Here is a 19,283-nt window from a genome sequence, read left to right on the forward strand (position 1 = left end):
CGCCGCCCCACCCGGGCGGCTCCCAGAGTCACTGCAGTGTCACCACGCCCAGGGCTCAGCAGCGCCGCCCCGCTTGGCGGCTTCCAGGGTCACTGCAGTGCCGCCCCGCCCAGGGCTCAGCAGCGCCGCCCCGCCCGGCGGCTCCCAGGGTCACTGCAGTGTCACCACGCCCAGGGCTCAGCAGCGCCGCCCCGCTTGGCGGCTTCCAGGGTCACTGCAGCGCCGCCCCGCCCGGCGGCTCTCACAGTAATTGCAACGGGACTTGTTGCAGCGCCACCGCACCCCCCCCCCCCCATCACAGGTCTCAGCAGCGCCTCCCCGCTCCACGGCTCCCAGGGACACTGCAGCGACATCCCACTCCCCAGCGGCTCTCAGCAGCGCCGCCCCGCCCCGCGGCTCCCATAGTAATTGCAACGGTATTGCTTGCAGCGCTACTCCGGCCCGCGGGCTCCCACAATCACTGTGGCACCAACTCCTCCTCCTCGGAGACCCGATGTCACTCCAGCAGCACTAACATCCCACCCCCAGGGTGACTGCAGCCCTCCCACCCCATGTGGTTCCCCCCCCCCCGCTCCACCATGTGGTCGCCGGAGTCACTGCAGCGCCGCCCCGCCCGGCGGCTCCCCGAGTCACTACAGCGCCGCCCCGCCCGGGGCTCAGCAGCGCCGCCCCGCCCGACGGCTCCCGGAGTCACTGCAGCGCCGCCCCGCCCGGGGCTCAGCAGCGCCGCCCCACCCGGCGGCTCCCAGAGTCACTGCAGCGCCGCCCCGCCCGGGGCTCAGCAGCGCCGCCCCACCCGGCGGCTCCCAGAGTCACTGCAGCGCCGCCCCGCCCGGGGCTCAGCAGCGCCGCCCCGCCCGGCGGCTCCCAGAGTCACTGCAGCGCTCGGAGCCGCTGTCTCTCCAACCGGCGGCCGGCCACTACAGACGCTCAATCCTCAATCAGGTTATTAAATTGCTATAAATGGGTTTATTATTGTCACATGTACCGAGGTACAGGGGAAAAACTTTGCATGCCATCCAGACTGATCATTTTATCACATCAGTGCACTGTACAAGGCAAAACAATGCGGAATAAGGTGTCACAGCTGCAGAGAAAGTGCAGTGCAGGCAGACAATAAGGTGCAAGGTCATAACGAGGTAGAATCAGCTCTACTATCACTGATTTATCTGATTTATACACTGCAGTCATAAAATTACAAAAATAAATAAATAGTGCAAAAAATAATAAAGAGGTAGTGTATATGGATCATTCAGGGATCTAGAGAAACAAAGGACTGCGGATGCTGGAATCTGGATGAAAAACACGATGATGCTGGAGGAACTCAGCAGGCCAGGCAGCATCCGCGGAGAAAAGCAGGCGGTCAGCGTTTCGGGTCAGGACCCTTCCTCAGGACTGAAGATAGGGAAAGGGGAAGCCCAATATATAGGGGGGGGGGAAGCAGAGCAGTGATAGGTGGACAGAAGAGGGGAGGTGGGGTGGGCACAGGGTGGTGATAGGTAGATGCAGGTAAGAGATGGTGATGGGCAGGTGCGGGGGAGGAGGGGAGAGCAGATCCACCGGGGGATGGGTCAAAGGTAAGGAGAGAGAGGAGAAAAAGAGGCTAGGGAAGGGAAGAAGAGCCGCATGGGGGGGGGAGGTGTGGGGAAGGGGGGTTGGGGATTACCTGAGGTGGGAGAATTCAATGTTCAGAAATATGACGGCTGAGAGGAAGAAGCTATTTCTGAACCTGCAGAGATGACAGAAAATCATCTCAAATCTGTTTGTCCTCAGAAATTTGTCTCCAATCTACACCCACTCCAGGACGAGATGCAGGATGTGAGGCCAATCAACGGGTCCCAATTCCCAGTGCACACTCAAGCATTTGTGGCCTCATCTCCCCAGCATCCGTACTATTCAGAATCTTGTATTTTTCAATAAGATCATTTCCCATTTTTCCAAATCCCCATGATCTGAGATGTTGCAAGATGTTTATATTCACCCGACACCCACCCCCACCCCCCCCCCCAGATTTTGGTTTGCATTGTCATAACCATAAATACAACAAAGCTCTAGATGTCGTTTCTAATCATTTCAGGTCACGTTCCAATTAGAAGCCAGCCAGCAGGGTGGAGTATAAACACCTTGTTAATAAAGCTTAAAATATTGGATATCTTTGTAATTCCTGAAAATAAAAACCTGGAAACATAACCTGAGTTATTCTATCTGAATGTTACAAACTGTGTGCTCTTAATTCTGATAAGAGGACACTGATTTAATTACAGAGGTAAATCTTAGGTTTAAAGGAGTGTGGGGTGAATTGAACATTTTGATACATAAGAGCACTACAGCACAGAACGCAGAGCACAATCCTGCGTTCGGCCCATATCCCTCCGAGCCCCGCCTCCATGTACCTATCCAAGTGCTTCTTAAATGATACTGTTGTACCTGCATCACCCACTTCCTCAGGCAGCTCGTTCCATGTACTCACCACCCTCTGCGTGAAAAAGTTGCCCCTCAGGTCCCTTTTAAATCTTTCTCGTCTCACCCTAAACCTATGCCCCCTAGTTCTGGACTCCCCTACCCTGGGGAACAGACTGTTACCGTCCACCTTATCTATGCCTCTCATAATCTCACTTCTACAATTTCATTTTCCTATGTTCCAAGGAATAAAGACCCAGCCTGGCCAATCTCTCCCTGTAACTCTGGCCCTCGAGTCCTAGCAACAGCCTCAGAAATCTTTCCCGTTTAACTGCATCTTTCCTATAACAGAGTGACCAGAACTGTACCCAGTGCTCCAAGTGCAGCCTCACCAACGACTTGTACAACTGCAACATAATGTCCCAGCTCCTATACTCAGTGCCCCGAGGATGAAGGCCCAGCGTGCCAAACGCCTTTTTCACCACCCTGTCTACCTGTGACGCCGCTTTCAACAAACTATACACTCGTACTCTTTGATCACTCTGTTCCAATACACTCCCTAGTGCCCTACCTTTCGTAGTATTGGTACTGGTTTATTATTGTCACTTGTACCGAGGGTACAGTGAAAAACTTGTCTTACAAACCAATCGTACAGGTCAATTCATTACACAGTGCAGCTACATTGAGTTAGTACAGAGTGCGTTGAGATAGTACAGGTAAAAACAATAACAGTACAGAGTAAAGTGTCACTGCTACAGAGAAAGTGCAGTGCAATAAGGTGCAAGGTCACAACAAGGTAGATCGTGAGGTCAGAGTCCATCTCATCATATAAGGGAACTGTTCAATAGTCTTAATCACAGTGGGGTAGAAGCTGTCCTTGAGTCTGGTGGTACGTGCCCTCAGGCTCCTGTATCTTCTACCCGATGGAAGAGGAGAGAAGAGAGAATGACCCAGGTGGGTGGGGTCTTTGACAATGCTGGCTGCTTCACCAAGACAGTGAGAGGTAAAGACAGAGTCCATGGAAGGGAGGCTGGTGTCCGTGATGCGCTGGGCCGTGTCCACAATTCTCTGCAGTTTCTTGCGGTCCTGGGCAGAGCAGTTGCCGTACCAAGCTGTGATACATCCAGATAGGATGCTCTCTATGGCGCCTCGATAAAAGTTGGTGAGAGTCGAAGGGGACAAACCAAATTTCTTTAGCCTCTGAGGAAGCAGATGCGCTGGTGAGCTTTCTTGGCTGTGGCATCTATGTAACATAAGATTTCTTTATTAGTCACATGTACATCGAAACACACAGTGAAATGCATCTTTTGCATAGTGTTCTGGAGACAGCTCACAAGTGTCGCCATGCTTCCGGCGCCAACATAGCATGCCCACAACTTCCTAACCCATACGTCTTTGGAATGTGGGAGGAAACCGGAGCACCCGGAGGAAACCCACACAGACAAGGGGAGACTCTGTACTGTTATTGTTTTTACCTGTACTACATCAATGCACTCTGTACTAACTCAATGTAACTGCACTGTGTAATGAATTGACCCGTACGATCAGTTTGTAAGACAAGCTATTCACTGTACCTCAGTACAAGTGACAATAATAAACCAATACGTACAAACTCCTTACAGACAGCAGCCAGAATTGAACCCGGGTCACTGGCACTGTAATAACGTTACGCTAACCGCTACACTACTGCGCCTGCAGTGCCTACGTGATTTGATCAGGACAGGCTGTTGGTGATGTTCACTCCTAGGAACTTGAAGCTCTCAACCCTCTCGACTCAGCACCATTGCTGCAGACAGGTGTATGTACACGGCCTGATGCAGACAGCAGCATTGCTGAAGACAGGTGCATGTACACGGCCTGATGCAGACAGCACCATTGCTGCAGACAGGTGCATGTACACGGCCTGATGCAGACAGCAGCATTGCTGCAGACAGGTGTACACAGCCTGATGCAGACAGCAGCATTGCTGCAGACAGGTGCATGTCGACGGCCTGATGCAGACAGCAGCATCGCTGCAGACAGGTGCATGTTGACGGCCTGATGCAGACAGCACCCTTGCTGCAGACAGGTGCATGTCCACGGCCTGATGCAGACAGCAGCATCGCTGCAGACAGGTGCATGTCCACGGCCTGATGCAGACAGCACCCTTGCTGCAGACAGGTGCATGTCCACGGCCTGATGCAGACCAGCAGCATCGCTGCAGACAGGTGCATGTCCACGGCCTGATGCAGACAGCAGCATCGCTGCAGACAGGTGCATGTCGACGGCCTGATGCAGACAGCAGCATCGCTGCAGACAGGTGCATGTCGACGGCCTGATGCAGACAGCAGCATCGCTGCAGACAGGTGCATGTCGACGGCCCTGATGCAGACAGCAGCATCGCTGCAGACAGGTGCATGTCGACGGCCTGATGCAGACAGCAGCATCGCTGCAGACAGGTGCATGTCGACGGCCTGATGCAGACAGCAGCATCGCTGCAGACAGGTGCATGTCGACGGCCTGATGCAGACAGCAGCATCGCTGCAGACAGGTGCATGTCGACGGCCTGATGCAGACAGCAGCATCGCTGCAGACAGGTGCATGTCGACGGCCTGATGCAGACAGCAGCATCGCTGCAGACAGGTGCATGTCGACGGCCTGATGCAGACAGCAGCATCGCTGCAGACAGGTGCATGTCGACGGCCTGATGCAGACAGCAGCATCGCTGCAGACAGGTGCATGTCGACGGCCTGATGCAGACAGCAGCATCGCTGCAGACAGGTGCATGTCGACGGCCTGATGCAGACAGCAGCATCGCTGCAGACAGGTGCAGGCCGCCACATTGTGACGCCGTTACACGCACAGCTTTGCTGCGGGCTTGTGCTGAGCGGCGCCGCCGTTGTCCGCAGCCCCAGCAGCCGCCCCTCTCGGCGCCTCCACAAACTTTTCCAAACTTCTGCCCAACTTCTGCCCCCCCGCCGACGCTCGGCCGGAAGTGGGCGGGGCCTCGGCCGGAAGGGGCTCGGTGCGGCCGAGGGCGGGCGATGCGCGGCGCCGGGGCCTCGACCGGGGCCTGAGGCCCGGGGACCGGAGCCCGGGGACCCGGGGACCCCGGCCCTGCATGGCGGGCCTGCTCCAGCTGGCGCTCACCCCTCAGCCGGCCCGCCCTCCTCTCCTACGGCAGCTTCGCCAAGGGCCTGAGCCGGACCCTCGTCACCCTTCTTCGAGCTGGCCTGGCGGCTGCGGCTCCGCTTCCCCTACCTCTACCTGGTGGCCTCCATGATGCTCAACGTCCGCCTGCAGGTGGGGGGGGGGGGGGGGGGGGGGGTGGGGAGGGGGGGGGGTGGGGGGGGGGGGGGGGGGGGAGGGGGGGGGGGGGGTGGGGGGGGGGGGGGGGGGGGGGGTGGGGGGGGGGGGGGGTGGGGGGGGGGGGGGGGGGGGGGGGGGGGGGGGGGGGGGGGGGGGGGTGGGTGGGGGGGGGGGGGGGGGGGGGGGGGGGGGGGGGGGAGGGGGTGGGGGGGGGGGGGGGGGGGAGGGTGGGGGGGGGGGGGGGGGGGGGGGGGGGGGGGGGGGGGGGGGGGGGGGGGGGGGGGGGGGGGGGGGGGGGGGGGGGGGGGGGGGGGGGGGGGGGGGGGGTGGGGGGGGGGGGGGGGGGGGGGGGGGGGGGGGGGGGGGGGGGGGGGGAGGGGGGGGGGGGGGGGGGTGGGGGGGGGTGGGGGGGGGGAGGGGGGGGGGGGGGGGGGGGGGGGGGGGGGGGGGGGGGGGGGGGGGGGGGGGGGGGGGGGGGGGGGGAGGGGGAGGGTGGGGGGTGGAGGGGAGGGTGGGGGTGAGGGGGAGGGTGGGGGGTGGAGGGGAGGGTGGGGGTGAGGGGAGGGTGGGGGGTGGAGGGGAGGGTGGGGGTGAGGGGGAGGGTGGGGGGAGGAGAGGAGGGGATGGTGGGGGGGGGTGGGGAGGAGGGAGGGTGGGGGGGGAGGGGAGGAGGGGAGGGTGGGGGGGGAGGGAGGAGGGGAGGGTGGGGGTGAGGGGAGGGGGGGGTGAGGGGAGGAGGGGGGGGAGGAGGGGAGGGTGGGGGGGGGAGGGGAGGAGGGGAGGGTGGGGGGGGAGGGGAGGGGGGGAGGGTGGGGAGGGGGGGAGGAGGGGAGGGTGGGGGGTGAGGAGGGGAGGGTTGGGGGTGGAGGTGAGGAGGGGAGGGGTGGAGGTGAGGGGAGGGTGAGGATGGGAGGGGGTGGAGATGAGGAGGGGAGGGGGTGGGGATGAAGGTGGGGTGAGGAGAGGATAGGGTGTGAGGAGGGGAGGGTGGGGGTTGGTGTGAGGAGGGGAGGGTGGGGGGTGGAGGTGAGAAGGGGAGGGTGGGGGGATGATGTGAGGGGGTGGCGGTGAGGAGAGAGGGTGTGGTGTGGGGGGGTGGAGGTGAGGTGGGTTGAGGAGGGGGTGGGTTTGGTGGTGACATGGGGGTGAGGAGGAGTGGGGGAAGGGAGTTGAGAGGGGTGGAGTGAGGGGTATGTGGGGTGTGAGGGTGAGGTGAGATGTGGGTGGTTGGGGGTGGACGGCAGGGGTAAGGTGGCAAAGGCGTTGAGGTAGGAGATTGGGAGGATGGGGGAGGAGGTGGGGGATGGGGTATGGGTTGAGGGAGTGGGGTAGCAGTGGGTGGAGGGGGATGATCGGAGTGGAGGAGGGGAGAGAGATTGGGGAGCAGATGGGATTGAATTTGGGGTGACGGTGGCAGCGGGATTGGGGAGTTGTGGGAGGGTAGTGGGGTCGGGGAGTCAAGAAGGGGATTGGGGAGTCAGGGTGGGTGGAGGGGGGTAGGGCTTGGGCATTCAGTGGGTGGGGTCGGGGAGTTGAGGGGACGGGGGTGATGAGATGGAGAGGGAAGTGGGGTCAGGATGGGAGGGGGGAATGATAGGGTGAGGAACATGAATGAGGTTTGGTGGTGGAGTAAGGGATGGGGGGGTCATTGGAGAGTCTATGAGTGCAAAGGTGAAAGGGGAGGGGGGGATGGGGTTATGGGATGAGGGAGTGGGGTAGCAGTGGGGGTGGAGGAGGGGAAATCAATAAAAGGAAATCCACTAGTGGGTGGGGTTGGCACTTCTGAGTGGAAAATTTTCATGTCTTAATTCTTTACAGGTCCACATCGAGATCCACTAGGTAATTTGGATCATGTCTTTACGTTAATTCCGTTCTGGACTGTGAAATCATGTTAATTCATCAAGCACTGCTAATGTGACCCTAAATCTTAGACTCTATTGGAATATGTGGAGTGTGACTGCCTTGGAGGATATCACTTATGATTCAGCACTTGTGCTTTTAGAACACTGTTATCAGATGAAAGCAGTGACAGAGACCGCAGCGGAGAGGATGGTGTTTGCCGTAATGATACAGCCACAGGTGCCTGTGGACTTTCCACACGATCACAGGATTTTAACTCGCAGCTTGGTGCTACCTTTCCTTTGAGAGACAGACCAGGGGTTGTAACAGAGCAGATGCAGTCGCTGTGTATAGATGGGAAAGAGTCTCTTTCTTTAAAGGAACTACAAATTCAAGATTGCTTTCCAGCAAGGATTTTTCAAATGGTGTGTGACATTCCAAGTTTGGCTGTTGTGGGGGGAAATTTGGACGAACACTTTACAAGCCCCAACACAGCGGCAATGACAGACTGTCTACAGATAGCGAGTGAAGCTTTAAAGCCCTTCAGGATATGGTGCAATCCAGGGGAAAAGTGTGCGCACTTTGCCAACTTCTGGTTGTTGGTGAGGCCACAATCGGAGCTGGGAATACTAAAAGACAAATTAAGCTTCTCAATTGCACGTGGATTGAACTCTGTTACGAGGTGACTTTCAAAATCAAAATGACGTGTTTCCTTTTAACTAGTGCACCGAACCCCCCCCCCACCCTTCCCTGGGAGTCAGCAGACTCTGTTTCCTGACATTGGAGCACAATTTCGATACGAATCGCTGTTGTCTGATCTCAATGTTCAATTTGCAACGCAGTGGATATGCATTAAGGGCTTTGCTGCTTGATATTCAGTGGCATGATGTAGTTAAAGGTAAATTAAAGTTATGCAGTGCAGGAACTGCAATTATAACGAGATAACCAGCTTTCCAAATGTATTGTTTCCATTTGTGCAATTTTGTAAAAAAAATAACTTTGGTGAGCGACTGTTTAAATCTTAATATTTTTTCAAGTTTGATAAATCATGAATACAAATCATAAATCTTGTCTTAGCAACTGGCAGATTTTTTTAGACTTGTTCAATACATTTGAACAAGTCCTACAAAATCAAAATGCAGTGAGTTCTGCTTTTCCTCAACTTCCTGACAGTAATGGTGACTCAGTCCTCCATCGCTGTAGGTAGTATACGCCTCTGCGGTTTTCTTCTTGATCCTGAGTCAGAGATGTCTGGTTTTGAAACCTCCTGTAAACAGTTCTGGAGAGACGGGTGCTCCAGGAGTAACCGGGATATTGCCGGGACTGGAGGCTTGAGTTAGAAGGAGAGACTGGGTAGACTGGGACTGTTTTCCCCGGAGCGTATGAGGCCGAGGGGTGACGTTAAAGGGGTTTATAAAATCATGAGGAGCGTAGATGAGGTGTATGGTCACAGTCTTCTCCCTAGAGTAGGGGAGCCCAAAACTAGAGCACATCGGTTTAAGGTAAGAGGGGAAAGATTTAAAGGGACCAGAGAGGCAAGTTTTTTTCACACAGAAGGTGTTAGGTATATGGAACGAACTGCAAAGGAAGCGGTAGAGGCGGGTACAATTACAAGGTTTAAAGGACATTTGGACATGTTCATGGATAGAAAAGGTTCAGAGGGATATGGGCCAAATGCAGGCAGATGGGACTGGCTCAGGTAGGAATCTTGGTTGGCATGGACCATTTGGGCTCAAGGGCTGTTTCCATGCTGTATGCGTTTATGCATAAAGTTTACAGCACTGAGTGTAAACCGATCTACCTTGTGCCATTTCCTGCGCTGTCCCCATAGCCCTGGATTCTCTTAATGTCCAGGAATCCGTCCGACTCTGTTTTGACTGCCCTGAACTTCCACAGCCCTCCCAGGATAGAGAATTCCAAGGATTTATCACTTCTTATCTCAAGTCTAAAATAGCCTGCCCTTTTAACTGAGCCTGTGACTCTTTGTTCTAGATGCCTCAGTAGGTGAAACGTTTACCCTTTCCAGTCCTGTAAGACTTTCATGCATAAGCTTCAACAAAATCTCCTTTCGTTGCTGTGAATTCTAGAGAACACAGCAATGGTGTCTCCTCGTGTGATGAACCCGCTGTCCCAGGAAGCAGTCAGTTTTGTTGAGCTCCCTCTACGACTGTTGTACCCTGTTGGCCACAAGAAGCTACACAGTGCTCTGAGTGAATGCCCTACATAATTTCATTAAGAGTTATTTCTCCTGTATATAAAAAAGGACAGAAGGGGGTGTTTTTTGTCCATAGTGTCGATTCAGACCAAGAAAAGATTTAGATTCACTTCCACTTCCCATAGAACAGTACAGCACAGGAACAGACCCTTCAGCCCACAATGTTGAGCCAAACTAATGATACTAGTAATTAAATGCCTAATTAAACTAATCCCATCTGCCTACACAAGGTCCATATCCCTCCATTCTCTGCACATCCATGTGCCTATCTAAGAGCCTCTTAAACACTCTTAAATCATATCTGCCTCCACTACCACCCCTGGCAGTACATTCTAGGCACCCACCACACTCTGTGTACAAAAGAAATGTGCCCCGCACATCTCCTCCCACAGTGTGTGGGTTACAGCTCATCTTGCTGCCTTGTATGTGACACAGGTTTCTGCCTCTGCCATCCTTTGAGTCAGTGAGTTCCAGACCCCCCCACCAGCTTCAGTCTCCTGTCCACCAAATGAGAGAGAGAGATTTCTTTATCAGTTACATGTACGTCAAAAACACAGTGAAATGCATCTTTTGCCTAGAGTGTTCTGGGGGCAGCCCGCAAGTGTCGCCACGCTTCCGGCGCCAACATAGCATACCCACAACTTCCTAACCTGTACGTCTTTGGAAGGTGGGAGGAAACCGGAGCACCCAGAGGAAACCCACGCAGACATGGGGAGAAGTACAAACCTCTTACAGACAGCGGCTGGAATTGAACCCAGGTGGCTGGCGCTGTAATAGCGTCTCAATTTATTGATCCAAATTGGGTGAATTTTTGATTGGTTGTCCTCTGATATAGAACATTACAGCACAGTACAGGCCCTTCGGCCCACGATGTTGTGTGACATTTTATCCTGCTCTAAAATCTATCTCATCATTCTCTCCCACATAGCCCCCTATTTCTCCATCATTCTTGTGTCAATATAAGAGTCTCTGAAATGCCCCCTAATGTATCTGCCCCCACCACCTCTACCAGCAGAGCGTTCCACGCCCCCACCACTCTCTGTGTAAAAATAAACTTACCCCTGACATCCCCCTCGTATCTTCCTCCAATCACCTTTAAAATTATGTCCCCTTGTGTTTAAATTTAACCCTTGGGAAAATTTAACAATGGCTTGGGATATTTAACAATCAAAGAATTTTAGGCTTGTACCGTGGCTGGGCTACTGGGAAGGATGGTGGCAGACGGATCCTCCAGGACAGTTGAAGGGGAGGCTGACTGCATCTCCAATTCTAATTAGGACCCTCTATCATCAGGGTGCTCGTTGTCTTGTGTAGGAGGGGGTTTGTACTCCTGCTGCTTAGAGGGCAGGCATGGTAGTGTAGCAGTTTAGCGTAACGCTATTACAGCGCCAGTGACCCGGGTTCAATTCTGGCCACTGTCTGTAAGAGGTTTGTATGTTCTCTGCGTGTCTGCGTGGGTTTCCTCCAGGTGCTCCGGTTTCCTCCCACATTCCAAAGACGTACGGGTTAGGAGCTGTGGGCATGCTATGTTGGCGCCGGAAGCGTGGCCTGGCACTTGCGGGCTGCCCCCAGAACACTACACAATAGATGCATTTCACTGTATGTTTCGATGTACATGTGACTAATAAAGATGTCTAGCCCAAGGACTGGAGTGAAGATGTCCGTGGCCTTTGAAGAAGGCCAGAGGGTTCATCGGCTTGTGAATCTCTCTTCACCCTGTTCTCAAAAGGCGAGGCATCTCCCACTGCTACTCTGGGCATTCACTGGGAAGTGAGATGTTGTTAATGAAGCTTGTCTCACCTCCCCAGTGAGACGGGTGGTGTGTTCATCGCAGACTTTAATAACTGCAGGAGGAGGTTTTCACTGGTGGTCCACCAGGGTAGGGAATTAAAACCTGACACCACCACAGCTGATTCGAGATATAAACTGAGGGGCCGGTCATTTAAAACTGTGTAGAAATTCCTTCTCTCAGAGGGCAGTGAATCCCTGGAACTCTCTGCCCCCCTGGGTGGTGGAGGCCGGATCATTGGATATATTTAAGGTGGCACAGACGAGCTGGCATAGATCAGCCATGATCATTATTGAATGGTGGGGCAAGATTGAATGGCCTCCGTGCGGTGTAACCTCCTCCTGCAGTTATTAAAGTCTGCCATGAATTCACTAATGCTCCTATTTCCTTGTGAGCCTGGCTTGAGCCCAAGCATTTGTATTTATGGTGATAGTCGGCTGTGGGGGAAAGTTTTAAAACAATCTCTAATCAGGTTGACCTGCTGGTGGATAAGACGTGAAACATTGATCAACAATAAAGGGCAATGGCTTGTCTAGGTAACAAGCAGGTTCTGCTTTAACAGATGTCCACAAGTCGATTATTGTTTGTTTTAAGTCGGAAAATGCACAAAGTTACTCTATATGGTATCTATTCCTCCACTATGTAACGAATGGCATTTAAGGACTGATAAGAAAGACAATTACTAAAATGGAGAGAGAGAGGAAACTAGTTCTGCTGTTCGAAGGAACAAACTCCTGTATGTACGTCAGACTTTTGAATTTAATAATATTATGGGAGCTCGTTCATATGTAGGGGTGTCCATAAGCTGGGGACAAACTGTTTGACACAGCATGGTCCAGCTCAAGCCTGAATGTTGTATCAGAATGTGTGCCAGACACAGTTGGACCCAATTGGGCTCAGGTTGAGCAGTCAGGCCAATCAGCCCATCGAACCTACTCCTCCATTCAATAAGATCACAGCTGATTCCCTCAGTATCCAAAAAAAATCTACCCACCTCGGCCTTGAATACAACCTTCGGGGGTAGTGAACTCCACAAATTTACAACCTATGTAAAAAAAATTTCTCCCCATCTCACAAACCCATCTGCTGTGACTGTGACCCACAGTTATGGACTCTCCCTGAGAGGAGGCGGCCCCTCAGTGCCTACCCTGTTATAGAATCTCTGAGATCTCATCCTCCTAGACCCCAGTGAGGACTGTCCGGTCTTATTCAACCTCTCCTCATTGAACACTCCCCCTTCATCCCAGGAATCAATTTGGTGACATCTAGGCCGCACTGACTCCCAAGGCAAACGTACTTTGGAGACTAAGAGACTTCAGATGCTGGAATCTGGAGCAACACACAATCTGCTGGAGGAACTCGGGCAGTGTCTGTGGGGGAGAGGGAGGGATAGTCGTGTCGTCCCGAAATCAATTTCCCTATCTGTCCGCTGTAAATAACACAGTGCCACGAGGTCGATTCGAACAAATACCTTTATTAGCAGTGCACCGCTAGGAGAATTTCTCTTCAGCACTAAGAGTCGCTTCCCGAGCTCTCCCAGTACAAAGGGGTAGACAGAGACTTATACAGGTATTGTCACGTACACTTTAATGAGTCAAGTGCCGGAGATCTTGGTTTAGCAGGAAACGGACAAAGGGCTACTGCAGATGGACAAAGAGCAGCCTCACACCACAGGTTCAGTTAATCATTTTGCAATTGGGTCAGACAAAGGCAGGTATCACCTTCATTGTTGAGGCAGCCTTCCCATTTCCCGTTAAGATTGACCATCATCTCCATAGTCAAGCATAATGGAATCCAATTAAGTTCCAGACACAGCAATTACCACACAGCACCCAGCCCAGGTAAGCAGTGGTGGCTGTTTCTGGCCTGCAGGACACTTTTTAAATCAGTATTTCGAGCAGCCATAATTCTCATCCGTCTTAAGATATCAATACAGTCATAGTTTATTAATCCTATACCTCCTCAGTCGGAAATAGAGAGGGAAACTGTGTGCACCCTGGGTGGGGGTCGGAAAGAGGAGCAGGTTGAATTAAATGGGATTTGACTGCGTAACTCAGCCATGAGCACTGGATAGTGTTTTAGTTATTATCTATTCTGATAGTGCATTTTTTTTTTTGTTTTAAATACAAACTGATGGTTAATCAAGGTGCCATTGCTTTGAAGAATTAATTCTCACTCAGGGTGAGCACTACTGCAGCTGCTCATAAGGAAAGAATAACAAAACATTCGGCAATCAGGCCATTGAGTGTGGGGAAAGGAACCAGTGGGGTTAGTTAAAGCTTCAGGTCAGTGACGGTTCACTCAGATAAAAAGTGACCTATCTTCCTCCTCCACCCCCCCCCCCCCCCCCACCCTTATAGAAATACAGAATGTTGGAAATACTCACTGGGTCAGAAAGCATCTGAGGGGAGAGAGATGTAGTTAATGTTTCAGGTCAATAATTTTTCATATACCCACCACCCTCTGTGGGGAAAACCTGCCCCTCAGGTCCCCTTTAAATCTTTCTCCTCTCACCTTAAACCTCTGCCCTCTAGTTTTAGACTCCCCTACCCTGGGGAAAAGACTGTGAACATTCACCTGATCTACGCCCCTCATGATTTTACACGCCTGTGGGTGAAGCCTCGCCTGTATTAGATTGGGAAGTTGGCTGAGAAGCAGGCCATTGACGGGATATGACTGGTGGGGGTCTAAGGATCAGTGAGGAATTGCACCATTTCACCATCTCAGAGCAAGTTAGGTGTTGAGCTAGAAAGCCGTTTGAGTGCCAGGTGCCATTGTAAGCAGGGTAAATGGAAGGATAAAACTGCAGAGTTTAATAGGTTGATTGAAATTTGTGAATGGATTTCTACATGAACAAACGTGAAGTCATCCACTGTTGAAGTAAAAAAGCACAGAAGAGAGCTTTTCCTAAATGGCTAGAAGTGGTGCTGATGCATTTACATCAGGCACTAAAATGAACAGAAGCTGATCGCTGGCCTTGTTATCAATGTTTCTGGAGAACAAGATTATTTCAGATACGTCAAAAGCAGGCACCACACTTTACGATATACACCAGTGGTCTTGGATGGAGTGCTGTTAAGATTTATCGACATAAAAACTGAAGTCCAAGGGTTTAAATTACAAGGAGAGATTACACAAAGCAGAATCATATTTTCTGGCAGTGGGGGACATAGTCTAAAGATTAGACTGTGAGTCTTCAATGAACTGTTAGGAAAGACTTCACACTGTAATGGTAGCAGTTTGGGGTTGTGTTCTACAACTGCCACTTAATGCTGGGCGCATTGTTTATACGATGTTCAGGCAGGAAAAAGCAGGTCTGTGGAATTAGTTCACAGATCTTTCTGTTTGGAAAACAGCCGTGAAATATTTAATTCACTTTGGAATTAAACAAAAAAGCTAACGCACAATTCAGATCTCCCCTTCACTATTTAAATTAATATTAAGATCTTAAACTATATATAAAATTAATTAATATTATATTAATTAACATTATATATAAATTTAATATTAAGACCTTTTCTGCTTTCCTTCAGGAAAGAAGCACATGCTTTTCTAAGCTGAAGAGTATCTAGTAAACAGTGCATTTCCAACAGACAATATTCATACTAAGTCACCGCTCCATCTGCCATGACCTTCTGAAGCTCCCGGTTGACGGCCGTTTCAATTCTGGGTTGCAGATCAATTCCGACCACTTGGTCGAACGCCCTCGTTTCCGTCCGCTGTGCCGGCCGGGATCTCCCGGTGACCGGCCATTTCAATTCCACTTCCCATTCCCACACCGACGTGTCTGTCCACGGCCGCCTCCACTGCCAGGTCGAGGCCAAACACAGATTGGAGGCACAGCACCTCGTATTCCACCTGCACAGTCTCCAACCTCGTGGCATGGACACTGAATTCTCAAACTTCTGGTAAACCGCTCCCCCTCTGTCTCTTTTCCCTATTCTCTCTCCTGATCCATCTGACCCCCCTCCCCCATCCTCCCCATCACCCACAGACCCCTCCCTCTGGTTCCCCCTCCCACCTCCCTCCCTTTATTCCAGGCTCCCACCTTCCTCTCCTATCAGATTCCATCATCTTCAGCCCTTTGTCACTTCCACCTATCACCTCCCAGCTTCTCCAATCATCCCCACTTCTCCCCCCCCCCTCACCTGCCTATCACCCCCCCTCACCTGGATCCACCTCTCACCCACCAGATCTTGCCCCCCCCCACCTTTTTATACCAGCCATCTCCCCTCTTTCCAGTCCTGATGAAGGGTCTCCATTGCCCTCATAGATGCTGCCCGACCTGCCGAGTCCCTCCACCATCTTGTGGGTTGCTCCAAATTCCAGTATCTCAGTCCCTGTGTCCCCTCTGTCTCTTTTCTCTCTCCTCCTGATCTAACCTGGTCCTCCGACACCCACCCAGTCTCCTCCGACACCCACCCAGTCTCCCTCCGACACCCACCATGTCCTCCGACACCCACCCATGTCCTCCGACACCCACCCAGTCTCCTCCGACACCCACCCAGTCTCCTCCGACACCCACCCATGTCCTCCGACACCCACCCAGTCTCCTCCGACACCCACCCAGTCTCCTCCGACACCCACCCAGTCTCCTCCTACACCAACAAGATGAGCAATGTGGTAATGGCCTGAGAATCAGCTTTCAGAGATATTGATTGAGAGAAAAATACTGGCCCATTGTAGCCAATTATGGCCCTGGGATATCTTACATTCACCTGTCGACACAGGGTTAGTTTGAACCTATTTTGAAAGGCACCAGCTCTGACAGTCTGTACTCATCACCACACTGGGCTGGAGAGGGAGGGGGAGGAAGAGGAAATAAGCCAGAGCGACCTGTTCTGACTGGACTGATTTTGTGTGAACTTTGGTAGAAGGTAAGGATTGGGCTTCAAAGGGAATGGCAGCTGACGTCTGGCACTGATCACCCTATGGGCACACAGGCAGACCGACAGATGCAGACACATACAGGCTGACAAAGACACGCACACACACAGAGGCTGAGACACACAGACACAGGCTGACACATACACACAGACAGGCGGACATACACACAGATAGGCAGACATTGCACACAGGTTGACACACAATACACACAGACAGAGGCACACACACACACACAGTCTATGATGCTCGTTGGTACCCAGGACATCAATGTCCAACGAAGGAGTTAAATTTAAAAAATGCTAAGTTATATCTATGCACTAAAAATTCATTTTCAAAAACTTAATTTAAGTAAATTGGTTTATTATTGTCACAGGTACCGAGTTCCATGAAAATCTTTGTTTTGCATGCCATCCATACAGATCATTTCATCACATCAGTGCACTGAGGTAGTACAAGGGAAAATAACAGAATGCAGAATAGAGTGTTATAGTTACAGAGAAAGTGCAGAGCAGGCAGACAATAAGGTGCAAGGCCATAATGAGGTAGATTGTGAGGTCAAGAGTTCATCGTGTTGTACCAGGGAGTCAATTCAATAGTCTTATTACAGCATGCAGGGGTGGCACTGTGGCGCCGCGGGTAGAGCCACTGCCTTATAGCTCCAGAGACCCAGCTTCAATCTTGACCTCAGATGCCGTGTGTGTGGAGTCTGCATGTTCTCCCTGTGCTTGCCTGGGTTTCCCCAGGTGCTCCGGTTCCCTCCCACATCCCAATGACGTGCGGGTTGGTAGGTTAATGGCCACTGTAAATTGCCTCCAGTGTGTGAGTGAGGGGGTAGAATCTGGGGGGAGTTGATGGGAACGTGGGGAGAATAAAATGGGACGAATGAAAATAGGAGCTTGACGGTTGGCGCGGACTCGATGGGCTGAAGGGCCTGTTTCTGTGCCGTACAAATCTATGAGTTGTAGGCATCACTGACACGGCCCATCCCTAACCTCTCAGCATGAAAGTTAGCCACTTTAATTACGATGGCCAAATCAAGATGGAAATGATCACAGTGAATCAGTAATTCCCCCAGCCGATGGCAGGATGGTTTGTAATGTGTAGGACCCTCCCCGGGTTATGAATGCTCGGCTTAAGGACAACCCTTACATACGATCGAGCGTTTGGGAGACCAGTGGGATGGATGGTGATGGACTTGTCGGCTGCTGCGTGCTGCAGCAGTCTTCTGCCGGGTAGGAATGGGGCATTTATAGAGGCATAGAGTCACACAGCATGGAAACAGGCCCTTCGGCCCAACTCCTCCATGCTGACTCTGTTGCCCAGCGAGCTAGTCCCATCTGCCCGTGTTTGGCCCATAGTCGTCTAAATCTCTCCGATCCATGTACTTATCTAGATGGCTTTTAAATATTGCTAATATGCCTTCCTCAGCCATTATTTCTGGGGTAGTGTAATGGTTAGCGTAAAGCTTTACAGCGCCAGCGACCCGGGTCCAATTCTGGTTGCTGTCTGTAAGGAGTTTGTATGTTCTCCCTGTGTCTGCATGGGTTTCCTCCGGGTGCTCCGGTTTCCTCCTACATTCCAAAGACGTACAGGTTAGGAAGCTGTGGGCATGCTATGTTGGCGCCAGAAGTGTGGCGACACTTGCGGGCTGCCCCCAGAGCACTCTACGCAAAAGACGCATTTCTCTGTGTGTTTCGATGTACATGTGACTAATAAATCTTATCTTATCATTCCAAATACGTGCCACCCTTTGTGTGAAGAATCTGCCCCTGGTGTCCCTTTTAAATCTCTCGCCTCTGATCTTAAACCTATGGCCTCTTGTTTTTAGCACCCCCTCCCTGGGGAAAAGATTGTGCTTTCACCCTGTCTATGCCCCTCATGATCTAATATACCTCCATGAGAGGTCACCCCTCAATCTCTTGCATTCCAGGGAATAAAGTCCTCGTCTACGCCACCTCTCCTTGTAACTCAGACCCCCTCCCCCCTAAGTCTGGGCAACACCCTGGTAAATCTTTCCTGCACTCTTTCCAGTTTAATAACACCCTCCCTGTAACAGGGCGACCAGGACTGAACAGAATACTCCAAGTGCGGCCTCACCAACGTCTTATATAACTGCAACATTTCCCCGCGCCCCTGAGCTGCAACAACCGGGGGCTGGGGGAAGCCGAGCAGAGCCGGGGGCACCGGGCAGGCTCACTCCCTCACTCACGGAGTCAGCGAGGCCGGCTGGTGGCCGCTCTTTCCTCGCCTGCTCCCTCTCCTGTCGCCGCTGTTTCTGCTCAGGTCCGACTTAACGAAGCGTTCAGTTTACGGACAGTTCTCGGGAACGGAACCCTGTCGTAACCCAGGGACTGCCCTCATCTTTCATCTCAAGGCTTGACGTGAGATTACCTATCGACTCTGCCTGCCTTCATCTGATTACTTCCTGACCTAAACCTAACTGAAGGGTGAATATCGGAGGCACAGGACACTGCGGGTGCGGGAATCTGGAGCAACACACGAGATGCTGGAGGAACTCAGCGGGTCAGGCAGCATCTGTGGAGGGAGATGGACAGTCTGCAGATGACACCAAGATAGGTAGAGGACTATGAAGAAAACAGAAAGGTTGCAGAGAGACTTAGTTTAGGAGCATGGGCAAAGAAATGGCAGATGAGATTCAATGTTAAGAAATGTGTGGTTGAACACTTTGGAAACAGAAACAAACAGGCAAATTATTATCTAGATGGGGAGAAAATTCAAAATACAGAAGTACAAAGGGACTTGGGGGTCCTCGTGCAGGATACCCTAAAGGTTAACTACCAGGTCAGATCGGTGGTAAGAAAAGCAAATGCTACGTTGGCATTCATTTCAAGAGGTATAATGTAT

Source organism: Pristis pectinata, chromosome 8 (genome assembly GCF_009764475.1).
Source record: "Pristis pectinata isolate sPriPec2 chromosome 8, sPriPec2.1.pri, whole genome shotgun sequence".
Classification (NCBI taxonomy): domain Eukaryota; kingdom Metazoa; phylum Chordata; class Chondrichthyes; order Rhinopristiformes; family Pristidae; genus Pristis; species Pristis pectinata.